General features: G+C 47.0%; 1 protein-coding gene across 5 annotated transcripts in view; it reads left to right on the top strand.

Moving 5' to 3' along the window:
* MCC (MCC regulator of WNT signaling pathway) overlaps positions 1–26,412 on the top strand; it is a 2,118,336-nt gene that overhangs the window by 1,107,011 nt on the left and 984,913 nt on the right. The gene's annotated exons all lie outside the window — the stretch shown is intronic.

Below are 26,412 nucleotides of genomic sequence, written 5' to 3'. Positions count from 1 at the left end.
TAGATTTAAAAGCCAGCGACAACTCGCCGCTACGAGATATACAGACCTTAGCAGTAAGATTTTCATGCAGCGACACCAAGATTGCAAGAAGGGGCTTCGGGAAGGCGTATACTCCACAGAAAATTCCCAAAGCTTCTCAAGATTATCATTATCAAAAGCAGAGCTGAGATCCATAAAACCCAGAGATGATGGTGTATATTTGTCTACAATCGAGCATAGATTTAATACCTGTTGCTGCTGCTCAGCCCAGACTCCAGTGAACTTAACCCACTCATTACATTTTTTACAAATTAGTCTCCCGTACCATTTTGCTGAAGAATTCACCAGAGAGGGCAATAGCAGCAGGGGTTTGCCCTGTCTCCTTTCTTAAAAAATGGTACAATAGCCTCCTTAATTCACTAGAAAGAGATCATTTCTGGTGAATACATTAAACAGCTTTGTAATTACTGGGACCCAATTTGCTTAATTTAACTTCTAAATATCCAACCGTACCATATCATTCCCAGATGCTTTCCCATTAGCCGAGGCTAGTAGAGCTTGTTGATTTCCGATAAAACACGTGGTCGTCCTCTGTGATGGCCATCCTAGATAAAACCACTCGGTAGTTTGTGGGTGACAATTGCTTTGCCGACAGGGGAAAGTTATATAATGTGGAAAAATTATTCACCCACACACTAGGCAAGATAGGACTATCATTCTTATTTTTTTTTTGTATTTAGTCCACTTACTACTTTCTTGCTACTTTCTTCCAGAACATGGTAGAATTCTTGCCACGGACGGCATTCTGCAGTTTGCTCTATACTTACTCTTCCAGCTGGATTTTGCATTCTTCAACCCCTTCTTGTAACTTAGTTTAGCGGTTCTCATTGCAGGTGCATCTCTAGGACACCAATTAAGATGGCCTTTAGCACCCTACATTCTTTTGTATACCACTCTCAGCTACTCTTTCTTTCAGTATGAATGGGATGTCTTCTGTTAATTATTTCCGACTTCTTGTTTTTCTCTTTCGATGGAACACATTAATTGTGTTGGAATGAAACATGACTTAAGCTTATGACTATGTCCGCTAATTAGGTATTTCTTGAATGGTTACTCTTGGACCCCTTAATTGTGCACTTGGCCCAAAAGCCTGAATCTTTAATGAGTCAAACCCTGCACGTGCAGTGATGCTTCTTCGAAAACGACTTATGTTGGGTAATATCCCATGAAGCCGCCTGCCCATCCACCTGAAGGTGCCTGTACATCCAATACGCCTGGTGAAATGTGATAACTCGCACTGTGTCCTCTACTAGCACCCCCAACAAGGTCCTAACACCTGAGGCAAAGAACATTCAAGAAAACGCATGTTGCAAGAATGCCAGTCATTTATGCTGCATAAGAAAAGGTTAGTCTGAATGCAGAATGGAGAATGAAGATGCGCTGGTTATTCTAGTACATCTCACAGTCGTACCTAGAATCTAGTAAATATCGATGACGTGCTCTCCCCCTACCCATCCCAACCCCGAATCCCAATGAGATATTAAAATCTGCGGAGTGCTCAGAAATGAGCATCAATTTTAATGATACGCATCATGTGCGAATAGCTGAACAGCCACACACTATTTATCAGGCAGCACAAGCTTTCTACCACTTTACTTCCTGGGCGGAAATTAATTGGTCATCCCCATCCCAAAGCCTAAGGGGGTCCGGACTGCCAATACCAGAGACCGTTGTAGCCCCTGGACAAAGCCCCACCCTTGTAAGAGCTACGTCCTGGCTCCTACCGCTTGAAGGCTCCTGATGTTCATGTGGGTTCCGCCCATTGATGAATATTAAACAGCCCCAGGACAGACAATTCACACATTGTTTAGGCCACAACTATTGCCACTTCTGCGTCCTGAATTTCCCATCATCATTATTAACTTTTCTTTCGGCTGAGCCCCATATAAGTTAAACAACACAATTTTATACATCACATAAGCGAACTCGGAACAGGCAATATTTACTGGGGGTTCCCACTTCGAGTCCTGGGCCTCTCGGTTATTGGCCCCAGTTCAACGAGATTGGCTCCAGTAAGGATAAATGGCTTAGGCCCAGCTCCCAGCAGAGGGTGGGGTGGGGGGCACTGATGACTAGCAAGGTGCTGTACTTTCAGACCCGTCGGATATCAATTCCCTACAGACCATTAGCCAGGTTAGAATCCCTTAATTCTATGCGATAGAGTCATACAGGCTTCCATCATTTTAGTCTTTTGCACCAAAGGGTGTCCTCCCTGATCAATGGCCAGCACCAATACACTGTCCGCAACCAGCGGATGCAATTGTTGTGATTGTTTGTGATGGAGGCTCTTGATTCGGGGGTTGGCAACAGAGCATTAGGAAACCCTGTGCATATAGACTGCCATATATTTTCGTGGCCTCCTTGGACTTTTGTACTCTGTGCCTTGGTACTGAGGGACTTGTGAGTTCGGAGCCTGTGAATTTGGTGCATTACAGCTTGAGGGGACAATTTCCATTCTATTGGCCGCTTCACTTACTCCCCCCATACCATACTCCCTTGCAGGACATTCAGGCCTCCATGAGCAGGAGTTCCAAGATCGCTTCACGAAAAGGTTTGGGGAGGATTAATCTGATCGTTGGTGGGTATCGAGCTAGTGCCAATGTCAGATTGACCCCCGGGCTCTTTTAACGGCAGCACACATGTCACATGTGGTTGCATTGTGGCCACTTAGTGCAGGCTGGATCACATCTGTTGGGGGGGGGGCTTAAAGGATTTCATTGCCCTTGGTTCACTCCCCTTGATGTCGAAGTAGGTGCTTGGCAGGTGGCCCCCTGGGTTACCTCTTTCAGTACCACTGGCCTTACCTTAGACCAACAGTAAAGGTTTCTCTAGGGCCACCAATTCTGAGAGGACCAGAGAACAATGGCAGCCCCGTGATGTGTACTCAAGGTAAAAAAGTTGGGATGGGAGTGCGAGGTGTAGCAGGGGAAGGTGTAGCAAGGTGGTTTCCTCCCAGCCAATGTCCATTGACAATACACAGTCCTCCCAAATCAAGTAAATTACAGGAATTGGTTCCTGATGGTGCTTGAGGGGTAGTCGTTGGCAAAGAGGTTCCCCATTTCTCTGGCCCTGTTGGTGGGATGTTAGGTATTCCCTTTGCTAAACAGGTGGCATTTGGCGGCTCTATATTGAAGTTAGTCAGTGCCGCGGATGTAGATGGAGCAAAAGGAGGGAGACAGTTATGCTTAGCCTGGAGTTTATCCTCTGGAGCCCCAGGGTAGCTCATCGGAGGCCATGGCTTGGAATCAAAGCTTATGGGTTGAATAGCAAAGGGAGTGTGGGCCCTTAAGGACTTTATCCGGGGTGTCCCCTCCCACCCCCCTGCTCTGCGGAATCAAAGGGGATGCGTGGCTTGTAGCTGGACTTTCTCCTGGGGGACCATCCCCTGCATTTAACGGTGCACTTATTATCAAAGCATTCCCATTGCCATGGCGTTCCTGATTAGCCTCTTCCTTTTACCCCATGGCAGATCCCAGAAATTCATGGATTTCCTTCATCAGATTATAAGATTCTCCCATTATCTGGGGAGAGGGGGCTCTGGTATCTGGGTTTCTCACCACCTGGAACACCGTCTGAGGAGGGTCGATCCACTAGCATCTGTTTTACTGATAAGAATTTCTTCCTAGATGAGTGAGGGAAGGTTTGAAGTGGTGAAAGTTGGGGTGAGACGGGGGAGGCAACTACATCCGTGGCTACTGCTATCGTTGCCATGCCGGTAGTAGACAATCAAGGAATAAATGGAGTAGCAAGAAGACAAATGTAGGCAGTTCTGTGTTCAGCGTTCGGGACTGATGACTGGTGAAACTGTCGCAAGGTTTCCACACTCCCAGCCCCCTCTGTTTCCACAGTCCTCATCTGTGCTCACTGCTCAATGTCTTGGGGCAACTACTTGAGGCAGCTGTCCTGCACTCATTCAACATCCGGATTAGAACCTCAGCAGTCGCATAACACCCCAGCAGAGTAACATCCCGTGCCTTTACCCAGTGGACTTCAGCCCTGGGGGGGGGGTCCTGCTCCTGGCTTTGTGGATGAAGGGGGTGTGGCCTAGCGCTCTGGCGCTGTGGATGGTGGCCTTCCACCACGCGCCCTTTACGGCAGGGGCTTCTTTTAGCAATAGGTCCACAGATGCCATTAGGAATCAATCAGGGTGCTACTGAATAAACATCCTAAGGTTTAATGTTTTCAACTAAATAGTGTCTACTAGGCCCTTTAATAAAGAGGAGCCAGTGTCATCCAGGCTATGGAGATCAATCTAGGCTCTACTTTTTTCCTCAATGAAATCCTTGAGTTACGATCTCCTGGGGTTCTTTTCTACCCTTTACGAATCATGAAATGATGGCAAACCACCTTCCTCTTGCTACAGTTACCAAATTGTGTCATCACTCATTGAGTTATATTGCTGCATTGGAAAACCAACCCCTAAGGAAAAATCCCACTATCATTTGAGGCGCTCCGCTTTTTCAGTAATCTTATTAAAAGAAGCTTGCTTTTGGAGTGTCACTAGGGCCAGATCTTGATATGTGCAGAGAGGTTGACCCAGAAAGGGATCTCGTTTAGCACTTTGATATTCTTCAACAGCCACTCTTTCGTTTTTGAAGAAGTGGAATTTCATAACAACATCCCTAGGGTTCAAATGTATGTCTGATTTGAAAGGGCCTTCGCTATGAACCAGGTCCAGGACAAATCCCGCCACATGGTACTCAGGGACTGGTTTGGATGATGTGACGATTCACCGGGTATGGTCACTTCTCCCCAAGGGGGAGCCCTTTCCCATGAGGCTAGGGAGGTGTGTCCACTACGCAATAGTCCCCCTACGTGTGGCTCAATGCGGGAGGACCTCATGGGGAGGGACTCAGACTCTGGGGATAAGGATGATCACCTAGGGTACAGCCCAATGGCCAATGTCACACCCTGATCTTCCCTAACCCCCCCACCCTCTGTAACGCTCACCTGGTATCCACGGGGACGTCCCTCAGCCTGTTCTGACCTCTTACGACCTCGAACCCTTCCCTTGAGTCTACTCGACTGGAGACTGGGCCTGAAACACAGGATTGGTAGAGTTTAACTCCCTATTGTCTCTGTGTGCTTGAACCCCTTCTTCCTCGGGATCCAACCTTTCCCTTTGATCCACAGCTCACCTTGTTTTCTTGGAAAGTGTGCTCTGTCCTGCTTTCAGCGCAGGGGCGCGTTGATTGATGCGGGCTCGTTGCTGCCTAGGTACTTCACTGGCAAGAGTCCGACAGGTAAGTATAATGAGTCTTTTGAACAGTTCTGTAACTTAGTTCCTTTCCTTCCTTAGATGATGGCCGGCGTCCGGGGATGGTGACGTGCTGCTGAGATGAGTAGCGCTGAAGGTGAGTGAGAGCGATGCGCGATGCGGCCCTTTCGTATTTGTATTGAAATGAGTTTTATTTTCTGTGTCTTTTAGGTGCCGCAACGTTTTCAGCGTGGATGCTGGTTATGAAGAAGAAATGCGGTGAGTAAGCGCGGTATGCGGCGCCTCTAGATGTTTCCACGCTAACCTGGAGTGTCTTTTCCCTCTTGCAGATGGATGAGAAGTTCCCCCACAGCGGCTGGGATTCAGGTAAGCGTTTGATGCTCATACAGTCTTTAAAAATAAGCGAAGATTTGCTGAATGCTTACTAATGCCTTTTTTTCTGTTCTTTTCCCTTTTCCTTAGGAAGCGGCGTGCCGGGATGGGAATGACACCGCCGAAGATGCCCGCAGAACAGAAGGAGCGATGAATGATGGGCAGAAGCGCCGCACGGTAAGGCTGTTCCTAACGGTGTTCCTGTTCTTGCAGGAGCTGAGCGCAGAAGAAAGATGAAGGCCTACTGGAGACCGATCCGAACACGGTGAGTGTCACGCTGCATGTGCAGAAAACACAAAGCATGTTTCTCATCCTGGGCGTGGCTTAAATAGTCTCTGGGTATCACAGGTGTCTCTGGGCTGAACCGCACCCAAAAGACTAGACTGCACATGCAGTTCTGGGAACTGAAATATGTGGGGGCATCCATCTTGTCCCCATCAATGCACTACAAGTCCAATCCCCAATGTTATCCTATGGGAGTGAGTGAGTCTGGTGCCACAAGCGCCAAGTCTGACTCCAAGTGGGTCTTTGGAGGGATGGAGAGGCCCTTGAGGGCCATGTAGGTGATCGTGGCCTGGCTCCAGCCTGACATCTTGGAGGGCTGGAGACATGAGGGGCAGGAATCATGACGCCCCCCTCCATTCAAACCCCTTCCCCTAGCAGAGTAGAACCATGGATTTCTGTAGTGTTGGTGAAACACCCTAAACAACGTACCAGGATGAAGAAGAGCCCAGAGACATAAAGATCACTGACTGTGCTAGTACTGATACGAGGTGGCCCCTTAGGATGCATGAAGAGCAACCCATCAAGAATAACAAAAAAAAAAGACTTTGACAATCTGCCAGGGTGTGACTGGCAACAATGTAGAAGTGAAGGACTAAAGTAATGGTTAAGCCCAACCGGGAGAGGAAGTAGGTGTGGAAACAATCTAGAGTGGAGTTATAAATCCTGTCGGCTGACTGGGGATGCCGAAGACCAGGGCACACCAGCGAATCACTGAGGGAGTTCTCTGTTGATCTAACTGGGGCAGCCGGAACACGAGGCAGGAAGAGAGTGCCGAGCAGTCGAGGAGTGCGCATAGTCGCCACAGTGCTGCGAAAGCAGAGGAGAGAAGCCCGAAGAACTGGAGAGATGCACCCCAGCCCCAGGAAGCCACGGTGGTATAACGAAGTCTCAAAGAAGGTAATGGAAGGTACAAGATGCCCGGAAGGGAGGCAGGGGTGGAAGACAGGCTTGAGCGGCTTTCCGCTGCCCTGTAGTAACACTCAGACTATTCGGAAGGGTGGATCGAGCATCCTAGGAGAACTTCCTCCTCGCATTGGCAGCAACAAGCCCACTGACCAACGGAGAAGGTTCAGGGATCCCAGCACAAGCATACCGAGGATCTGAGGAGAACTTCCTCATCACAGTGGCAGCATACGTGTACTAAGCATCCTTGAAAGCATACTCGTCGCAGTGGTAGGGAAAAGTCCACTGATGCCCAAGAAGGATTTGGGAATTTACTAATTCCCTGAGAATGGGGCAAAAGAAACATCAAGTTGAGAGAACTCTCAAAAACCAGGAGATTCTCCGGGTGAAGAATCTTTAAGCCATTTAGATACACTCAAGAGATGCCAGGCAAAGGGAGTCATTCCCGCTGGCTTTGGTGGAGTGTGGGAACCAATACTAGGAGAAGGGAGTCATTCTCCTGGTTCCGAAAGTTGACTGGTACAAAGGTTTGTTGGAACCACATGGCTGGGGAAGGGAGTCATTCCCCGTGGCATCCTTTTCCAAAGAACATTTCTGGAAATACCAGGAAAAGGGAGTCATTCTCCTGGAGAAGGACATTTCTGTTGACTTATTCTTTAGTTGTAGTGTAAGGGATAGAAGTAGGTTTTGACACATGACCGAGTTTGATTTCGACTGACATTCTGACAGATCCTTTAGTATTAGTTTGAGGCAGGGAAACCTCTCTTGGAAGATAGGGATAGTGAAGGTTTCCTGTGATAAATTTACATTTTTAACAACCAAAATGCCACCATTGTGTCCGCATCCTTCTTCGACACCCATACAAAGAGTAGTTGAATTCAACATGTGAGATTTATTTCTTTCGGCACCCTCAATACAGCCTAACACTCATAGTTTCTCTCCTTCGACAATTTCCCAGTTCCTCTATGCAAATTATGGTCATCTCATGACATTCTCTGAATTCTTTGGTAAAGGCATTTTTGCTAGCCAGATCTTTTTTCATAGCTCCTGAATAGGCAGATGCATTAGCTTTAACCCTTGTAGTGGTAGAGAGTATCTCTCTTTTAAACACCCCTAATGGCTAATTTATTGGCTTTGGAGGAGACCTGCATATGGTTTTTCTTTTGCTCTGGTCTGCCCACAGCTTGGGAGGTGGAGGTAGTGGCTTGGGAGGTGGGGGCAGTGGTTTGGGAGGCGGGATTAGTGGCATGGAGGAAGGGGAGATAGTGTGGTATAAGGAGTAGTAGAGTAATGGAAGGAGGAGTAGCATCAACGGGAGGAAGCAAGAACTAGGAGGAGTGAGATCATCAAAGGGCCAGAAAAGGGGGTGGGAGGAGTGAGACAGAGAAGAGAAGGTGGGCGTATTAGAAGAAGCCTAAATGTTAGTGTGGTTCTAAGGCACCATCCCACATCTCAGTACAGCCCTAACAACTGAGACAGCCGGCTTTTAGTCTACCGTCTCTCTCATTTGCCAGCTCTTTAGACAGTGGAAGCCTGAGATGGAGCTAAGGGATGGCTGGGCTACGGAGGTTTGTTAGAAGACGAGAGAAAGAGGGAAGTTGATGGGGCCCCTCAAAACCTCATGAAAAACCCTTGAACCACCTCAGCGTTGGAGTGATTCTTGTGCCATCTGTGACACAGCACAACTATTTGTGAACGTGTTTGAGTGTGACTGCACGATTTGGGAGACTGTGGAGATGGCCCTGATATTTACAGGATACTTTGGACACGGCAAACACATTGCACATGAGAGATAAAACATAGTCCACAAATGATATAGGGTGTCTATGTTGCCAGACAGTTAAGTAGGTCTACAAAGAAACAGACGCACCCAATAGCAATGTTGATTTTGGAAAGCCTGCATCTGATGGTCCAAGGTCGCTTGTATTGCCAGTCTAAAGTAAACCTGTATTTAATGCTAGATAAAATACATCAAATGATAAGAGATTTTATGTAGGAGCAACTGGACATATATAACCAATGGTTTGATGAAATTATTTTAACTTGTGGAATTTCTAATTGTACCAAACCAAGGTTTTATCTCCATCACGTTTAGTAAAGCATTAGACATTTACAACATGGCAAATTAGGAAATAAAATGGCGGTGAAAAGGCAGAGGATGTTTGGTGTGACTAAACTACTATATGAACTGTGGCGTCCTCAGCGTGTGGTTCCAGTAGCGATAGAATCAAAATGTTTCAATATTCTTTTTTAAATTAATTATATGGTTTAAACGAAAATCAACCTTTAATCAATTTACATATAGCATTTATTTACATACACATCATACATGAAAATGTAAAACCTTTAAAATAGTGAATAATACTCGTACTACAAAATCACAAACAGTTACTAATGATGAAAAAAAATAACTAAAAAGAGAAACGAGGGGAGAAAAACAAGAACAGAAAAGGAAGATACAGTGAGAACTCAATCAAAACCAGGAATCTAACTAACACATAGACAATCATAATTGAATCATAGTGGAATCAAAAGGGCATAGCAACTTGTTTAAAAAGAGAAAGATAAAATATAAGCAGTGATCGATGTCCAAGTTCAGTGCCCTAATACTGTGACGGCGACCATTGATGAAGTAGTTCGGCCAGCTAGGAGGAAGGCCCATATAAAAGGATTTCCCTCAACCGAGTTCATTTCATGAAATTCATAAAATATTTCTCAAATATATAGCACGTAATTGAGAAAGTACCCCACAGTAGAGCAACCAATGCTGAACTGTGTCCGTGCCATTTGTACAGAGTCTACAACTAAACTTGATCCTTTGGAATCAGACCATATCGAGGAAGCAGATATTCAGTGCAACTAAAGTTCCAACGAAAACGTAGAAATCTCAAATTAGTTGCTCTGTCTGGTTAAATACTGAGAAATTGAGGTAATATACCCAGATCTTTGTTCTCCGTGCAAATACTGAAGGGGACTGTAAGAGTGTAGGGATTCCTGCATTTTAATCCAGTCCCATCGGAACAATCAAGATTTTACTTTTATGGGGTTGTTGCATAGTTCCTCGGTTGAACTCCCCATGTCCATCGATTTCATGTGTACACATCCTTGACATAGATAGATGTTATTTAGATCTATGAATAGCGAATTCTCGGGTCGGCAAAGGAGCTTTCTTACTAATGAAAGTATCTTCCAACATGCTCTGGCCTTAAGGGACACTATGCCGAGCTCATATCTTATTGCTGTCAGCGAAAGGGATTTTGGGATTGTACCTTCCAAAAGAGGGAGTAACTCTAGGATCCTCAATGCATAGACCTCTACTCAATATAGCAATTTAGGAACTATCTTGGCTTCATGATAACAAAGTACTGGTTTTAGTGAGAATTTACGAAATTTAGAGTCCACTCTGGCCAATTGATTATTCATAGGGGAAGCTCTAATCTTAAACCAGGAAGATGCATTAGATAGACTAGGACCTGCATTCACCAGAAACACCAAGTATGTTAGGGAGTTAACCTTTGCAATTTCTATTTTGTTAATAAACCATTGAATCGTTTCTATGATTTAGTCAGCTGGATGATCTTGGTCTTTTCAGGATTGACTATCAAAGATCTTTCACGTAGGTCACAAAAGCATTGATTAATCTCTGTAGGCCAATTGCGGTAACGTCAAACAAAAGATAGTCATCCGCATACTCCAGCCATTTGAATTTAAGCCCAAGTAGTTTAGGAAGGACTAGGCCCACAGAAGGCATATGTTCACCAATATCAGCAAGGTACTTATTGAAAAGGCAGGGAGCTAACATGCAACCCTGCCTAACACCCCTACAAGCGGAGAAGATTTGGGAAAGGGTCCCTGAATGATTCAGACCTACCCTTAAAGGTGTATTAGAATATAGGGCGATGATGAGTCTCAGCAAGCCACTCAGAATCCCCCATAATGCCTATTTGCACCATAGCCTACCCCTATCGACGGCATCAAAGGCATCAGTAAGATCAAGAGAGGCCACAAATATGCAAACCTGGGTTCCATTTCAGGCAAGCAACTGCAGCCAGACAATTCACTATGATCCCATTAAGGGAGGTGCCCATGTTACGCCTAAATCCAGTCTGCCATTTCTCGAGTCTCTCTGATACCGCCACCACGACTCTAGGTAGAACAGAAGGATAGATGAAAAACCTTACTGTCCGCATCCAGAATCGCAATCGGATGGTAATTCAGGGGATTAGACCAGTCCCTTCTTTTAAAGATGGGAACAACATAAGCAGTTGACCACGTGGAAGGATACTGCACCGTCTTCATAATATTCGGAAAAAGAGATGACAGAACCTCCACCCACAGATGGGGATCACCTCTGAATAGAACATTTGAGAGGACATTCGTCCCTGGGGCACGGGATGTACTAATCTTGCGCAGACTTTCCAAAAAGATTTCCACAATAAAATCTTGAGGGGTAAGGTCAGTAGCATTTGCACATAGTGGGAGAGTTTCGTTCTTTCCTTAGTGACCACCTTCAAAAACTCTGGAGAAATGGGAGACCCATGCAGACTCTGTGACTCCATTCACCCGGATGTATGGATGTATACATAAATGTATGTATGATACATCAACATCATTTATGATCTGCCTGAAAGCCCTTGCATCTTTGTTCTTGAGGCAACATAGCATCACTTCCTCATCATCCTGAATATGCTTAGATCTAGACCGGAGTAGCCAGTTCTTATAGGTTTTCGTGCCTTTCTGATGCCCTCTGCCCTTTCCACCCCAGAGATCAAGGGTGCTTTTTTAAGATGAGAGATAGTTTGCCTCATTTGTTTTTTGTGGGCAACTACATCTTTGTTATAAGCATGGCAGTGGGGCATGGATCTGCACCACGGACATCCCCTCTTATGCATCCATCCTTTGACAACAGTGTGGCTACAAATTTCCCAAAATTGTCAGGTGTAAAAACTTGATATTTTAATGCCTCCGAGTTTGATGTCAAATACATGAACAGTTTATGGTGAAACCTCCTCACCAAACCCCCATTCCAGGAGATACGATTCCCACTGTGCTTGGATATTAGGACTTTGGAGACTACTAATATGGGCTGAGCTTGCCCCTGGTTAAGTTCAATCGAGAAGACACTTTCCAGTAAAGCATGCTCACAATGAGATGTAAAGTGAACCCTAAAGACAGTACATCTCAGAGAAAACCATTTGTCTGTAAAGAGGTAGTCCAGTACTGAGGTTGAATGACCATTTGTCCATGTAGTGGAAATGGTTGAGTCCCGGTCATTCAGCTGGGATAAACCAAGACCTTCCAGGCATGTATGATATGATATAATATTTTATTTATATCACACTCATACACAAGTGTTTCAGAGCGTGACCAGAGAAAGGGAGGGGAACAAGGGAGAACAAACAAGTGCATGGAAAAGGGAAAAGGGGGAAAGTGCATGGAAGGGGGGAGGAGTGTAAAGTGGGGAACAGAGGAGAGAACAGAATAAATAATAAGAAAAATAAATAAATAAAGGTGATAAGCAGTGGTAGTGCAGCCAGCAAGTGGCAAGTGCTAGATAAGTCAGATAGGGTATATCTGATAAGTTCAGAAGAAAGGTGTGAGGGGTCTGTATGGGTACAGATTCAGACCCCAGTGCGAGGGGTGGCCCGGAGGCAGTGCAGGAGGGTGGCAGGTTAAACAGGTACCTGGGCCCGAATAACAGAGGGTGGCCAGGTGCACGGTGCTGAGAGAGAAAACAGATGAGCAGGGGAGAAGAGAGGCAAAGGCGGAAGCGTAGAGGAAGGCCTTGAGGTGCTTCCGGAACCGGAGATGGTTCTCCTAAAGTTTCAGGCGGCCAGGAGGCTGTTCCAATGGGAGGCCCCAGCCGAAGACGGATCTACCCCAGCTCGTTTCTTTGAAAAACAACTGACCCTGAGGGAGTTGGAAGTAGAGGAGCGAAGTGCTCGAGAGGGGAGGTATTTACAGAGGGATAGTTGAAAGTATTTTGGACCCAGACCCCAGAAAGCCTTGTGGACAATGCAGAGTGTTTTAAATGTAATACTTGCGTCCACTGGGAGCCAGTGAAGGGATTTCAGAGCTGGAGAGATACGATCCCAGGGCTTGAGGGAAAGGACAAGTCTTGCAGTCCTGTTCTGGATTAGTTGTAAATGGCAGAGAGTGGAGGCAGGTAGATTTAGAAAGAGGCTGTTACAGTAGTCAACCTAGAGAGAACCAGAGCTTGGGAGACGATGAGCTTCTGGTGGAAGGAGAGGAAAGGCAGAGTACCTCTAAGGAGGTGCAGTAAAACATTTGACTTTTTTGAGACGTCGGAGATGTGTGCGGAGAACGAAAGTGTGGAGTCGAAGATGACCCTGTGGTTCTTAGCCTCGCAGGTAGGGTTAGGAGGATGGCAAAGGGTGGCCGGCTAGATAGTGAGGGGAAAGGATGGTGAAGGTGTACCAATGAGGAGGATCTCGGTCTTGTTAGTATTTAGGCAAAGATCCTTGGCGGCACACCAATTTTGAATGGCGATTAGGTAATCTGAGATGAGGGAAGGAGAGGAAGTGGCTGAAGGAAGCCTGAAAATGAGTTGGGTGTCATCGGCATAGCACTGGAAGTTTGAGCAGAAAATGGAAATGCAGTAGGCGAGAGTTGCCAGGTATTGGTTGAAAAGCCAGGGTGAGAGGTTAGGCCCCTGAGGAACACCACAGGTAGAGCGGGAGATGGGAAGGACCCAAGTTGTATCTGGGAGGGTCGATCAGAAAGGAAAGAGGTCAGCCAGACCAGAGCCTGATCGGTGATACCCAGGTTGTCACAGAGACGATTGAGCAGGGTGGTATGGTTGACTGTGTCAAAAGCAGAGGAGAAATCAAGTAGGATGAGGACAGAGGGAATGTTGGAGTCCAGGTTGGAGAGCAGGTCTTCACGGATGTTCAGGAGAGCAGTTTCCGTGCTTCTGGCAGCTCTGAATCCAGATTGGTGGGCATGGAGAGAGCCAACAGAGTCGGAGTAAAGGTTAATCTTAGTGATGGCCAGCTTTCCAAGGAGCCTACCCAAAAAGGAACCAATGTAAATAGGGTGATATTTTGCCGGACAAGAGGGATCAGCTTTGGGTTTCTTGAGGAGAGGATGCACAAGGGAGTGCTTCAGAGAGGAGGGGAACGATCAAGAAGCAAAGGAGAGCTTGCAAAAATCTGCACGGGCCGAAGCAAGGGTATCAATGTGGTCCTTAATGGTTTTAGATGAGCTGGGATGGACCTGTTTTTGATGAGGCTTTCATAGATCAGACTGTAGACCAGAACTTCCCATTTCTATTTTTTTTATTCTTACTGCCTATATCATTTTTACCTGCTGAATCCCATTCATCATTGTTGAAGCAGTTAGAATTTAAGTCCCCCACCAAGATGACATGTCTCCTTTTCGAGGTAGAAAACCATGCTACTATGAATTATTTGATTCCCAACAGAAATTCTTCCAATGCAAGAAACCCATCATGCCAGTACACATTAATTAATTGCAGCTTCAAGCATCCCTCTTTAGTGGTAGCTTCCATAGTAGTAGCTAAGGCTCCTCGGCAGATGTTGTGGGAGCTCAAGAGTTTAAGTGCGGGAGACGCCTTTATCAATGTGAGGAGGGCACCTGCAGGACGGCCCTTTGAACCCTGGGTGGCTGGTTGCCCAGTCACAACATATCCCTCAAACGTAGGAGTCTGCATAAGCCACGTTTCTTTCAGCGCAATAACTGAATAGGTGCTCAAAGTTTTAGTGACCTCCCCCGAGGAGAATAAACACCCTTGTCCCCTTGTATTCGAGCAGGCTAGATTCAGCAGCTTGTACTTGGGTGGATCTAATTCATTATGCTCCCAGCTCATGCACTTAACATTCATCCCATTAATAACCACGACCAATCATTCGATGACTCTGATTGCGCCATCTTCTGTTGCAAGTTTTGAATCGCTGCTCGGGGGGAAGAACCCCTAAGGGTACCCTGATTGTACTCTGGACTCTGCACATTCTGATTGGCACTTGAGACATCGAAACCCTGTACTCTAATACCGTCTCTTTCCTTCCGAATAGTGTCTACTACAAATATTGAGTTGAAAACCACCACTGAACATTCCAAATGTTGCTGATCTGGAAAATCCACCTTCAGAATGTCAGTGGACGCAATACCCTCAAGATTCATCATCAGGGAAAGAAGGTGTAATATGGTTGAGCGCCGAAGAATAACTGTTTTATTCTTGGGTAATACACTTTCAAAGACCAGAGTACAGTTTACATTGTTTCCACAAAAAGCTTGACCACTGTTTTCATCGGTGTTCCTAGAGGACCATTTCTAGGGGAGCCCACTAATTTCCTCTTTTCTATTAGAGCCGGACCCTTCGGCCTATTCGGCCAAATGGTTTTTTTATCCACAATGCGCCCCTCCACCATAATAGGATATGGATAGGACCTTTTTGCTAGCTGACCCCAAACAGTAGGGAGTTGACAATTGCACAAGGGGCTCTTACTTTTGTCCCTTCCAATACAAGTGGGGATTTAAATCAAGGCAATCTTTCCTCCTCTAATTACTTTCTGCCCATTCCCTAAGATCTCCATAGTTTTCGGTATGGGTGGGATGGAAAGCACAGATGCGCTGTGGGGGACAGAAGACAAACTCTCTTCTTAATTAGCTCTGAGGACCTCCTTAACATGTTTCCCCCCTCCTGCACCCCTTCCCCATTTACCCCTCCCCACTGATTAGGCAAATCCACATGAGACAAAGGTGGAGCATTACTTTGAACTGGGTGTAGCCCCTCCAGTCTGGGAGTGTCTCCTTTGTTCCAGTTTTCTGCAGAGTTATCCGGCAGTTTCTTTTTCTTTGATTTCCCATGCTGAACCGTAGCTTCGAGGGGATTGGGTCCTCCGACGTATTCCATATCTGTGACAGTAATCACCACAGCTGTGCTGCTTACTGTCATAGATATGGAATACGTCGTCGGAACATCCCATCGAAAGAACGTTACCAGGTAAGAAAGTAACTTGTTCTTTGGGTAGTTGCGGGTGTCCTGGGGAAAGAGCTAGGGACTGAATAGCCGGGATCCCGATAGGGGGTTTCAAAACTTTAGAGATATTCGGTTTTGTGGTATCCTTAAATAGCATATCTCTCACCACAGGCTGATTTAGGAAGGTAGACATACAAGTTTTCGTCCCAGTTTTTTTGTTTGTTTTGGTTTCAAAATTATTTCCCAACACTTATTAGCATTTTTTTTAAATGAAGAATGTACTTCATAGTGCTAACCTTTGAATACAAGGCCAATTAAAAATCCTAATGCTAATATGTAATACTAATATGTGCCATCGGAAGGTGCTCAATAGTAGAACCATTTGCTGACTTTAGGGGGCCTGTCTGCAAACTGGGCTGAGATAACTAAGCATTTCTTTTTGGAATAGTTCCACCATTCACATGCACCCCTTATGCCAGAGAGGAGCACAGCATTTTACGATCCCTGCATTGTTTTGGGAAAGAACTTGCTAGGTTGATCAGCATTTCATGCCACAGAAGGATTAGTGTTCCTATTCACGCATCGGTATATTGATTACTTTGCTGCCCTGTGCAAAACTGCCACCCACCTCGTACATAATTGTTCTTTGCACAGCACATCATTTGTATATTTTCTATTGGAAGAAACAGAATTTGAAATCTAAGCATCTATGGTGTGAATACTGGGTTTACTCGACAGCAGGGGTGGGCACATTTCAGTTTATCAATATTTTATCCTACAATTCGAATTATCCAGGGGTCAGCAGCCCTTGGCCCTTTAGGTGCTTTCGACTACAACTCCCATCAACACTAGTCGGCATATTCAGTGGTGGGGAATCATGGGAGTTGTAGACCTGACCATCTGGCTAGCAATAGGTTGCAGACCACTGCAATAATACCTCACCATTGACTATACTGTTTAGGGCTGATGGGAGTGGTCAGCCTAGCCGTCTAGGGAGGCAACATTTTTTGTTGTTTTTCTAAATCTGAGCCCCTGCTGTCATGCCTTCATACACAGGGAGAGAACACACAGTTGTATTGTTTGTTTTTACATTTCATTTGCAAATGGTGACTTTACATAAAACACGTGCACAAATTAAGTAAATGAATGCAAATCCATCGGGTGGGTTCAGTTTGGGGCTACTGTGGGGTCTAGCTAACATCAGGGGAAGGCGTTGGAGTCGTATTTGGTGGTGGTGGATGTGACTGAGTCTTGCGTGATTAAGGTGAGGGAGTACTGGCACAAGAGAGGGCAGGCATTCAGTCAATCCTCAAATTCATTGAACCCTATTATTGAATTTCTCGGTTTGATCCCCAATGTACTTTGTGGTCTTCAGAATAAGAGATGGGGATGCCATTTTGTCCTACCGATCATCGTGAACATATTTAAAGAATTGCTGACACTGAGAAAATGAACAAATGTTTGACAGGAACATGGGCCATCTCGCCCAAAGAATATTTACAGATGCTGCTAATGGTCTGCTTGTCCTCTACAGCAATGGCTGTCAGTGGGTAACTGTGGCACCTGGGCCCTTTGTTCCTTGGAATCATTGGATAGGTATGAACGAACCGTGCTTCCATGGGCAGCAAGTGGGTACAAAAAGGGGTCCAAAGTGCCCATGTCCAGGCAACAGGGGAATGGTGGTGTGGGGCAAGCTGCCAAGGGCAGTGCTAGAAAGGAGAGAGTTGTTTTGCGGGCTTTGGACGAGACATCAAGGAGAGAAGGGGCATTGGGATGATGGCTAAAGGTGTGGAGCAGAAGGCAATCTGAGGAGTGCTTGCAGTGATATTTGAGGGGGCTGGAGTGGAAGGCATAGAGGGCTGGGGTAGAAGTCGTGGGTTGTTCCTCCTCAACGATGGGTATACTAAAACTTGTTATCCTTGCTGCCTGATCTGTGCAGCCAACTCCTTATGCCTTTTCTGTTCAGCATGTCTTAAGTCACACATTGTTGCTTATGATGTTCAAGCTCTGCTTAGGGGGCACTCAAAAGTCCTTGTTCTTCATTCAAAGGACTCCCAACTCGTTTCTTGTGGCCTTGTGCACTTCCTGCACTTCCTGCACCATCATAGAGGTTGCAGGGAGAACGTTCTGGTATGTGCTACGTTGCCCTGCCAATGGTGTTGACGCTGGCTTAGCCGTCGCCATAATTGTGTCTAGCACTGGCAGCGGCTGCTGGGGTGTTGACAATGAAGAAAACATACATACATCAAGTTACTGTCATGAACACGTTATCACAGTAGGCACTTAACAGTAGAAAAGTGCGTGAAGTCGAATGGTTTTTGGGTAGTGAGAATTAACGGACATGAACCTGTCTTTGGAGGTGGACGCACGTTTGCTGGTGAAAGCAAGCTGTTGTGACACACTCGTAAATGGGAAGTACACAAAGCCCAGTACTGTGCCACCGATCATGTGAACCGGGATCAGTGACCCAGACACAATCAGAAAACAAAATGTTCAGCATACTTTGATTAACTGTGCAGTGGTTGGACAATAAATAATCAAACTGGGAGGCATAAGAGTGCAGTGGCAACGTCTGAATGGGCCAAAGGGCTCTGCAGCACCTGAAAGTCCAGGGCAATACAAATTACTATTGGGGTATTTGTTGAGCGCGGACCTAGCTTCGGGAAGCAAGGGAGTACTTTACAATCATATGGGGGAGAACATGGCGAGGGAAGCAGAGCTACAAGGGGAGGAGGAGGCCGGACCATTTGGCAGCACAAGATCTACAAGTAACAAGGGGAGAAAACGGGGAGGAGCAGATCACCCTGTCTCAGGTGAGGAGTCAAGGGTGTGTAGATCTAGGTGAAATGTGGAAGTGAAGGGGTGCGTGTGGTGTTGACATGAAAGAGGTTTCAGAGTTTGGGTGGTGGTAGAAGGAGAAGGCAGGTCTTCTGGTTCTTTCCTTCGTGCACTGGAGGAGTTCAAGTCTCCATAAGTCCTTGCGTCTGGTCGAATGCATGCCTCCGGAGAAGCAAAGTGTCTCAGCAAGGCAACTTTGGGATTTCAAGGTGACAACCTTGTAGATGATGCAGCAGGATTTGAAGATATGTGCTTGCAGCAGGAGCCAGTGCAGTTCAATGAGCGTCGCAGTGAGAGTCCTTTGAGTCAACAAAAAATTCAAGATGGTTTCCGGTCAGCTATAACAGGTCTCCTAGTTAACGTTGTATGATTGTAAAACAAAGCCTAAAGCAGGCAGGATCTTTCCTAACAAAGCAAAAATCTTTAACCTTCCCAGCACTTGTGCCCATGCCTGATTCTGGGTTCTTGGTCTCCCTCCTGCAGCACAGGGTTATGGGGTTGTCTTCTCCTCTTTCTGTCCTTCTGCTGGCTCATATGGTGTCTGTTGGTCTCCTGTTGTTCCACCGGGTTGGCCACATTATGGATGTTGCGTACTGTCAATGAAAAGAGGGTTGAGTCAAGGTTGAGGCAACTCCTGAAATCTGGGGAGTGAACCAGTGGTGTGAGGTAGGAAAAGAGTGTGTGCAGCCAAATAAATGGAAAGCTACTCCCCCTGTTGTGATGGCAACCAGTATCCCTAGTGCCATGGCCTATCTCCTACTTGCCTTGATCTCCTGTAGCCACTCTGATTCCCAATCCACCTCCTCTTCCTCCTCCTCACTCCCTCTAATGCTCTTCTCTTTAGTCCTTCTCTCTTAGACTTCTGAGTCCACTCCAGGGTGCACTATTGAACCGAAAGGTCCAAATGTCCTACCCCTCCTGTCTAAGGCTTACTCCTTTCATTGTATCCTTTAATCACCATCCTCCCCACTATCAGTGTCCTCTCCGTCACTCCTTTCAGTACTGCTCTCCACTTCTCATCCCTTTGGGCATGACTATCACTGCCCTGGCTCCTTTGAGCCCAACACTCTGTACAGTGTCTGGAGGTCCTCACCACTTTTCTGAGCACCGCACTCCCATATTCTAGGGTCACCCTCCTTGGCCATCCCTCTCAGAACCTTAGCCTCATGCAAATTGCTTACTTTTTACTTTACAAGAGCCACCATGGCTGGCTGTGGAGTTTAACCTTCTGGGGTTTGATCAGTACTCTGCAAGGAAGGCATTCCTGTGAACTTGGTATGCAATGTAGTGCAAAATGCCCCTAATGATTAAATGGTGCTGTTCTGGGCATTGCCTCTGGAGTGGGGTGGCAGGGGCAAGATGAGCTGCAGTAATTCTACAAATCACCCATCCGGCCACAGCGTGCAACGGGTGTGTACACGGGGTTGTGGAATCGCACATCCCAGAGCAGACCTTCCTGTACAGAACCTAGTAGAAAAATGCCCCAAACACAGATAATGACTACTACTAATAATTACGAGTAGGGGGGGGGGGCTGTTGACCAGATTTCCTGAATATATTTCAATCAACAAATTGAAAGCAAACTCCTAAAAAACGTATACATAATGGTTTGCTGGAGACAGAATTAAGCCCCCGAAAGGGCGCTAGGTGGGAAACCTTTGGCTAAATACTTGAACTTTAATTTACTGAGGGCACGGCTAAAACTATTTTTGGAGAACAAACTACATGAAAAGGGATTGCAGTTGGGTGTCCACATGTATATATTTAGTAAATATTGGTGGTTCTCATTAACACTCCTGTTGGGATACTATAATTTAAAAGTGCTGCCAATTATGCTTAACGGGATGGAGGTGAGCCTTATGTCTGTGAACCTGGATTTTGGAAAGATCGAAGGGGAAATATGGAGAAAGGTGCTACATTTGCCAAAGTGTGTCCCCGTGGCCATAATCCGGCAGGGACTGGGATTGATGTCTATGTCGGGTATTGTTTTGTGCTCTGTACAGGAAACTTATGGCAGCCAGCACTAATTCTCTAGATTCTGTGATCTGGAGGCAAATGCAGCATAGTGCTTTGGGATGATGGAAGAAAGGCACAGCTCCAGTGATGTGTGGCCCAGCAATGCAGAAGCCGCAAAGAAAATGTTTGATGATTCAGATTGGATATTGACCTGTGATGTAAGAGGCTCCTATATATTGTAGCAGGACTTTGGCAGTGAGAATAAGAACAGAGGCAATGCTCGAGCATATATGTTGCTATGCCCGATGGTAGAGCCTTGTTTAGTCTCACTCTGATTCACACACGGGAAGGCTGTGTGTGAATAATTTGTGTCGATTTTGACAAAAAGATATTGAGTCATTAAAACTTATTTATACAATGTTCGATCTTGCAGGTAAATAGAGAAGAATGTGTAAGGAATATATCTATGCCTTACACTCTTTAAATGCAGAACGTTTTTGGTAAAGAATTTGCTCTGGTAAACCGAAATCACTGCTGGTAAAGGTAGTGACTTTTTTTGAAACGTTTAAAGTTATGTTTGAGATTTTTTGATTAAAGAAGTAAAGGTATAGAGTGTCTAGAGGGAGCTGCACTGTGTTCACTGAATGCCCTGCTCACCAGCCAAACCTCCCCCCTCCCCCCTCCCTTGCTTGCACAGGCGGTATCCAACTGGATTCTCGCACATTAGATGCACGTACTAGGCCATCATTTTATATTCTCGGTTTATTTTGCACAACACTTATTAATGACGTGCATATTAGCCTACTTTCAGCTTCTCGCCTTTGCGTATTGTGGAGAAAGGATGCATTTGCAGGCCCTGTTGATTGACAAGGAGATACCTGGTGACGAAATGAGAACAGCGTCTTGCACGGTTGTATCGCAGACATTTGGGAACCAAACATATGCTGAGAGGTGTGAAGGAAATGCCCGTTTGGGACAGTGAGTGAAATGTCGCCATCGCACTCTCAGAAAAAGAAGTTTAATGCTGTACATCATCGTGCCGGAGGGTTTTTCAGTTTCAAATAGTTCAGCAATATGACTGCTTCAAGAAGAATGGCATCTGCTAAGCCACGTGAACGCAGGGATGTTGATGTACACCTAGCATTCATGGTCATGCGTGAGTCGTTCAAACCTTAGCACTGTGCTGCTGGTGAAGTCGCTCACACAATGTGCATTATTGGCCCTGCCTTTTATGACCACGTACCCTGCTCATTATGTGGCCCAGGACCCAGGTGTGTGCCTGATGCAGAGGAAGCAATGGGGAACTGAAGCGAAGGCGGTCCAGCCAGCGAGGGAGTCCTGTGGCCCTGGGAGGTACCCCCAATTCCTGTGCACAGGAAAGCGTACCATCATTAATGGAGATGCAAATGCAGAGCCACAGGCCAGGGTTGATGTGTATGCCAGGCTTATGCAGGAGCAGATTGTGTTGGTGACTAGGGGACAGAAGAACGTGTAGGGGTGCACGGCGAGGTTCAGGTGGCAATATCCCACAACAGGTGCTGTGCATGTGCTGTTTGGTTGCACACCTGGCGAGGTAAAGAAGCGTCTAAATGCAGCACACAGTCAATTCTCAGCCAAGTGCAAACTTGATTTAGTCGATGAACTGAAAACGTGCTAGTTGCTCTACTGCTTTTGCTCACTTGGAAGGCACAGTTGCCTTGAATGTCAAAGGTCATTTTCCATAGGACACTTTAGTCTTTATTTGTACTGTTGGTATTAACAAAGAAGACCTGATTAAAAAAGGTTTCTATTAGTGTTGTGGGCTTGACATGGACATTTAAATTGTACAGCAAGTCCCGTGGCTGCATGAAGGGCTGTCTGCAGATGTTGGATCACATCCTGCCAACTTGCAGGATGCAAATGAAGTCTAAGGCCTAAAGAGACTGCGGAAACAATCACTCCTAATTGTTTCATCCCACTGGCACGTCTCCTGCTGCTCGAAAAACAGATTTTCTGACTAATGAAGAGGAGAGCGAATTCCTATACTCGCTGGTGCTGAAGCGAATCTGGTGCTTGTTCCAAAATAGATCTGCCTGGGCAGATCAATCAAAGCCACCATTCCTTTCAGGGCCGGTTACATAACATGATATGTTATGATTTGGTATTTATAGCACGCCTCTACAGAAGTAGCTCTAGGCTCCACAAGACGGGAGGGAAACTGAGGAAGGACAAGACAAACGATCTTACTAGACCTCGCGACATTCTTAGCGTGCAAGTGCAAACGATGAAGTGCAGGAGAGAGGGTGTAAGGGGGTGAAGTGCAGGACAGGGGCAAGGGGGAAGTGCAGTCAGTGCAGAAGGTCTCTGAGTAGGTACAATGACGACAAAGACCTTCACAGGTGCAGTCCCAGACCGGGAGTGCTGGGTAGGGCAGGAGGCAGTCCAGGGTGACTGGTCGAGGGGGCGCGGGAGCATGGTACCCTGTGTGACGCTGAGGGCAACCATGCAGCCAGTCAGGGTGAGCAGACAGATAGATTAGCAGGGGAGAGGGCGAGAGAAAGAAGGAGAGAATGAATATCTTGAGCAGCTTCCGGAAATATAGGTAGACCGGCTCAAGTCTGCGAGGGGCAGGGAGGCCATTCCATAGGGAGGCACCGGCAGAGGCGAGCGATCTACCCCCACTCTCTGCTTGGTGAAGCATCTGACCCGCGGAGAGTTGGAGGTAGCTGAGCAGAGGCCTCTAGAAGGAAGGTATTTAGGAAGAGAGAGTTGGGTGTAATGAAGACCACGGCCCCAGAAAGACTTGTCGATAATGCAGAGGGTCTTGAACTTGATCCTCGCGGCCACCGGGAGTCGGTGGAGAGCTTTCAGTGCTAGAGATGTGGTCCCTGGGCCTGAGGCCAAGGATAAGTCTTGCCGTCCTTTTCTGGATTAGTTGAAGAAGGCGAAGAGTAGAGTTGGAAAGGTTAAGAAAGAGGCTGTTGGAATAGTAAAGCCTGGAGATAACCACAACTCTGGAAACAGTGAGTTTCTGGGGGAAGATGAGGAAAGGTAGAATACCTCTGAGGAGGTTCACCTGGAAGTGGGCCTTCTTGGCAAGGTCTGTGATGTGAGAAGAGAAGGAGAGAGTGGAGTCGAAGATGACACCAGGGTTTTTTGCCTCAAAGGAGGGCGTGGGGTTGGGGCCCAAGGAGGGCAGCCAGAGAGAGAGGGGGGAGGACGTGGGAGCTTACTGGCATTAAGGCAGAGATCGTTGGAGGCTCACCATCCCTGAATAGCATATAGACAGTCAGGAATGAGTGGGGAGTAAAAGGAGCCTGAGGGGACCCTGAAAGAGAGCCGTGTTGTCCGTGTAACACTGAAAGCTAGAGAAGAATGTAGAGATCAGATGGGCAATGGGGTCAATATAGACATTGACGAGCCAGGGTAAGAGGATAGAGCCCTGGGGAACACTGCATGTGGATAGAGCGGTGGTCGAGAGAACAGACCCTAATTGGACCTGGGAGGGTCGGTCCAAGAGGAAAGTAGGTCAGCAACGCCAGAGCCTGACCCGTGATGCCAAGATTCACGCTGAGACGATTGATCAGGATGGTGTGATTGACTGTGTCAAAGGCAGAGGAAAGGTCATGGAGGATGAGGACAGTGTGAGAGCTGGAGTCAAGGTTAGAGAGCAGATCTTCACGGGTGTTCAGGAGAGCAGTTTCCATGCCTCTGGCCGTTCTGAAGCCAGACTGATGGTCATGGAGATAACCAGCAGATTCAGTGTGAATGTTTAGCTGAGAGATGGCCAGCTTCTCCAGGAGCTTGCTCATGAAAGGAGTAATAGAGATCAGTCGATAGTTGGCCAGACAGGAAGGATCGGCAGAAGGCTTTTTTAGGAGTGGGTGCACAAGAGAGTGCTTGAGGAGAGAGGAGACGATCCAGTGGCAAAGGAATGATAACAGAAATTGGCCAAGGCTGATGCGAGGGACACATGGTTCTCGAGGGGCAGGGGAGCACCTGTTTAGATGAAGCTTTCATAGATCGGACTTGTCTAGAAACATCATCAGGTGTTATACGAGAGAGGAGGAGCGAAGGAGAGGAGGGGGAAGGGACAGAGGGGCCTGCAAGAGGTAGACAGTGAAAGATGGGGAGAAGAGGAACCAAGGACAGGATGTCCTGGGATTTAGTGATGCAATGAGAAGCCAGGGCCATACAGAGGGCCTGGGAGGAGACTCCAGTTGGATTGGCCAGCTCTTTGCCGATTTAGAGAAGTTTGGTCGTGCTGTTAGAGGCCGCAGAGACGCAGGCTTGAATGTGGACCCTCTTTTTGGAGAACATGGAGAGTCGGTATTGCCTTTGGAGCAGGCGGCAGGCCAGTTTGTCAGGGGATGTGCCCCGAAGCCCTCCACTTCACTCAGCTGCTCTGCACTTGCATTTCAGAGTGCCAGGATCGGAGACAAAACAGTTGCACTTGGAGGCAGGTTTCAGACGAATCCTCTTGGCAGGGGCAAGGATATCAAGAGTGTTGGCGATAGAGAGGTAAAGGTTGGAGAGCGCTGTCAGAGTGGGAGTCAGCCACAGAGCTAGGGGGAAGGAGAGAAAGTAGAGGCAAAAGCGGCAACTGACACTCACTTCATAGGTCGAATGACTGTGAAGGAAGGTGGCGGTGCTGTGGAACGTTTTGCCAGGGTTACAGGCAGTTTCAGGTGAGAGGAAAGCAGAAAGTGGTCAGTCCAGGGGTGTGGAGTAGTGAGCGGGTTAGAGATGGGGATGTCTGAGGAGATGAGAACATCCAAGGTGTGTCCGGCTGAGTGTGTGGGACCAGAGGGTTAAATAGAGGGGGAGACAGTGACATATGTTGCGGAAAAGCCCAGACGCAGGGTCAGATGAGTCCAGGTGGATGTTGAAATCCCTGAGGAAGAGAAGCTGAGAGGTGGAGACAATGAGAGAGGAGGTGAGATCAGCCCATTCAGAGAGTAAGAGGGTGATCCGGCTTGGTGGCCTTTAGATGGTGGTCAGAGTCAGAGAAATGCCAGGAGAGCTAGAAAGCCTGCATACTAGGCATTCAAAGGAGAAGTAGGCCTGAGTGGGAATGATGGAGTCAGGAACCCACTCGGGAAAGATCAGGGCCACTCCACCACTGCACCGATTGGTCCTGGGCTCAGAGAGCATCTTGTAGCCCTTCAAAAACCTGTGACAGAGCTGACCATGAACCAAGTCTCTGTGAGAGTGAGAACATTCAGGTCCAGGTCTTCGAGGAGATGGCAGATGTCAGAGGAGTGTTTGACAGCAGAGCGAGAGTTGAGAGTAGCTACGTGTAGCTGGTTGCCATTTTTGAAAGTCTTCCGGCGAGGGGTACAGGAGAGAGGTACACCCAGTGGAAGGGGCCTGGGAGGGGGCAGAGTTAGAAGGAGGGGTCATAGGGCCCAGAGTGGAGGAAGAGGAGGGAGCCAGAGTTAAGGCGGTGGAGGGGAGTGGCAGAGGAACCAGAGAGGCAGAGGAGGTAGGTGGCTGAGGAGCCAGAGTGGTGATTGATGGAGTAGCAGGAAAAGGGAGGGAGTTGATAAGACACGGGAGACACCTACCAAGGAGGAGGAGGTTGGGCCGAGTGCCCTGGACCATGACAGTGCCATTTGGATAGACATTCATGATAATTTTGGTGGACAGGAAAGAGGAGAGAGGACCTCCCATCTTGTGCCACCCTTAATGGGTGAGAAGAAAAAAGGTGAGAGAACTGCAACCATATGTAGGGTCAATAGGTCGGGAGAGGGAACGACAAAGAGGATATCTTAAGTGTCTGTCTGGAGGAGGCACTGATGTAGGTATCCACGATGGGAAGGCCTGGATTGGCGACCAGGACATCATTCTTGAATTTCTT

This window comes from Ambystoma mexicanum, chromosome 6p (assembly GCF_040938575.1).
Source record: "Ambystoma mexicanum isolate Mex_15411 chromosome 6p, UKY_AmexF1_1, whole genome shotgun sequence".
Taxonomy (NCBI): domain Eukaryota; kingdom Metazoa; phylum Chordata; class Amphibia; order Caudata; family Ambystomatidae; genus Ambystoma; species Ambystoma mexicanum.
Note: the sequence above shows the minus strand (reverse complement) of the source record. Positions and strands in the feature narration are given on the sequence as shown.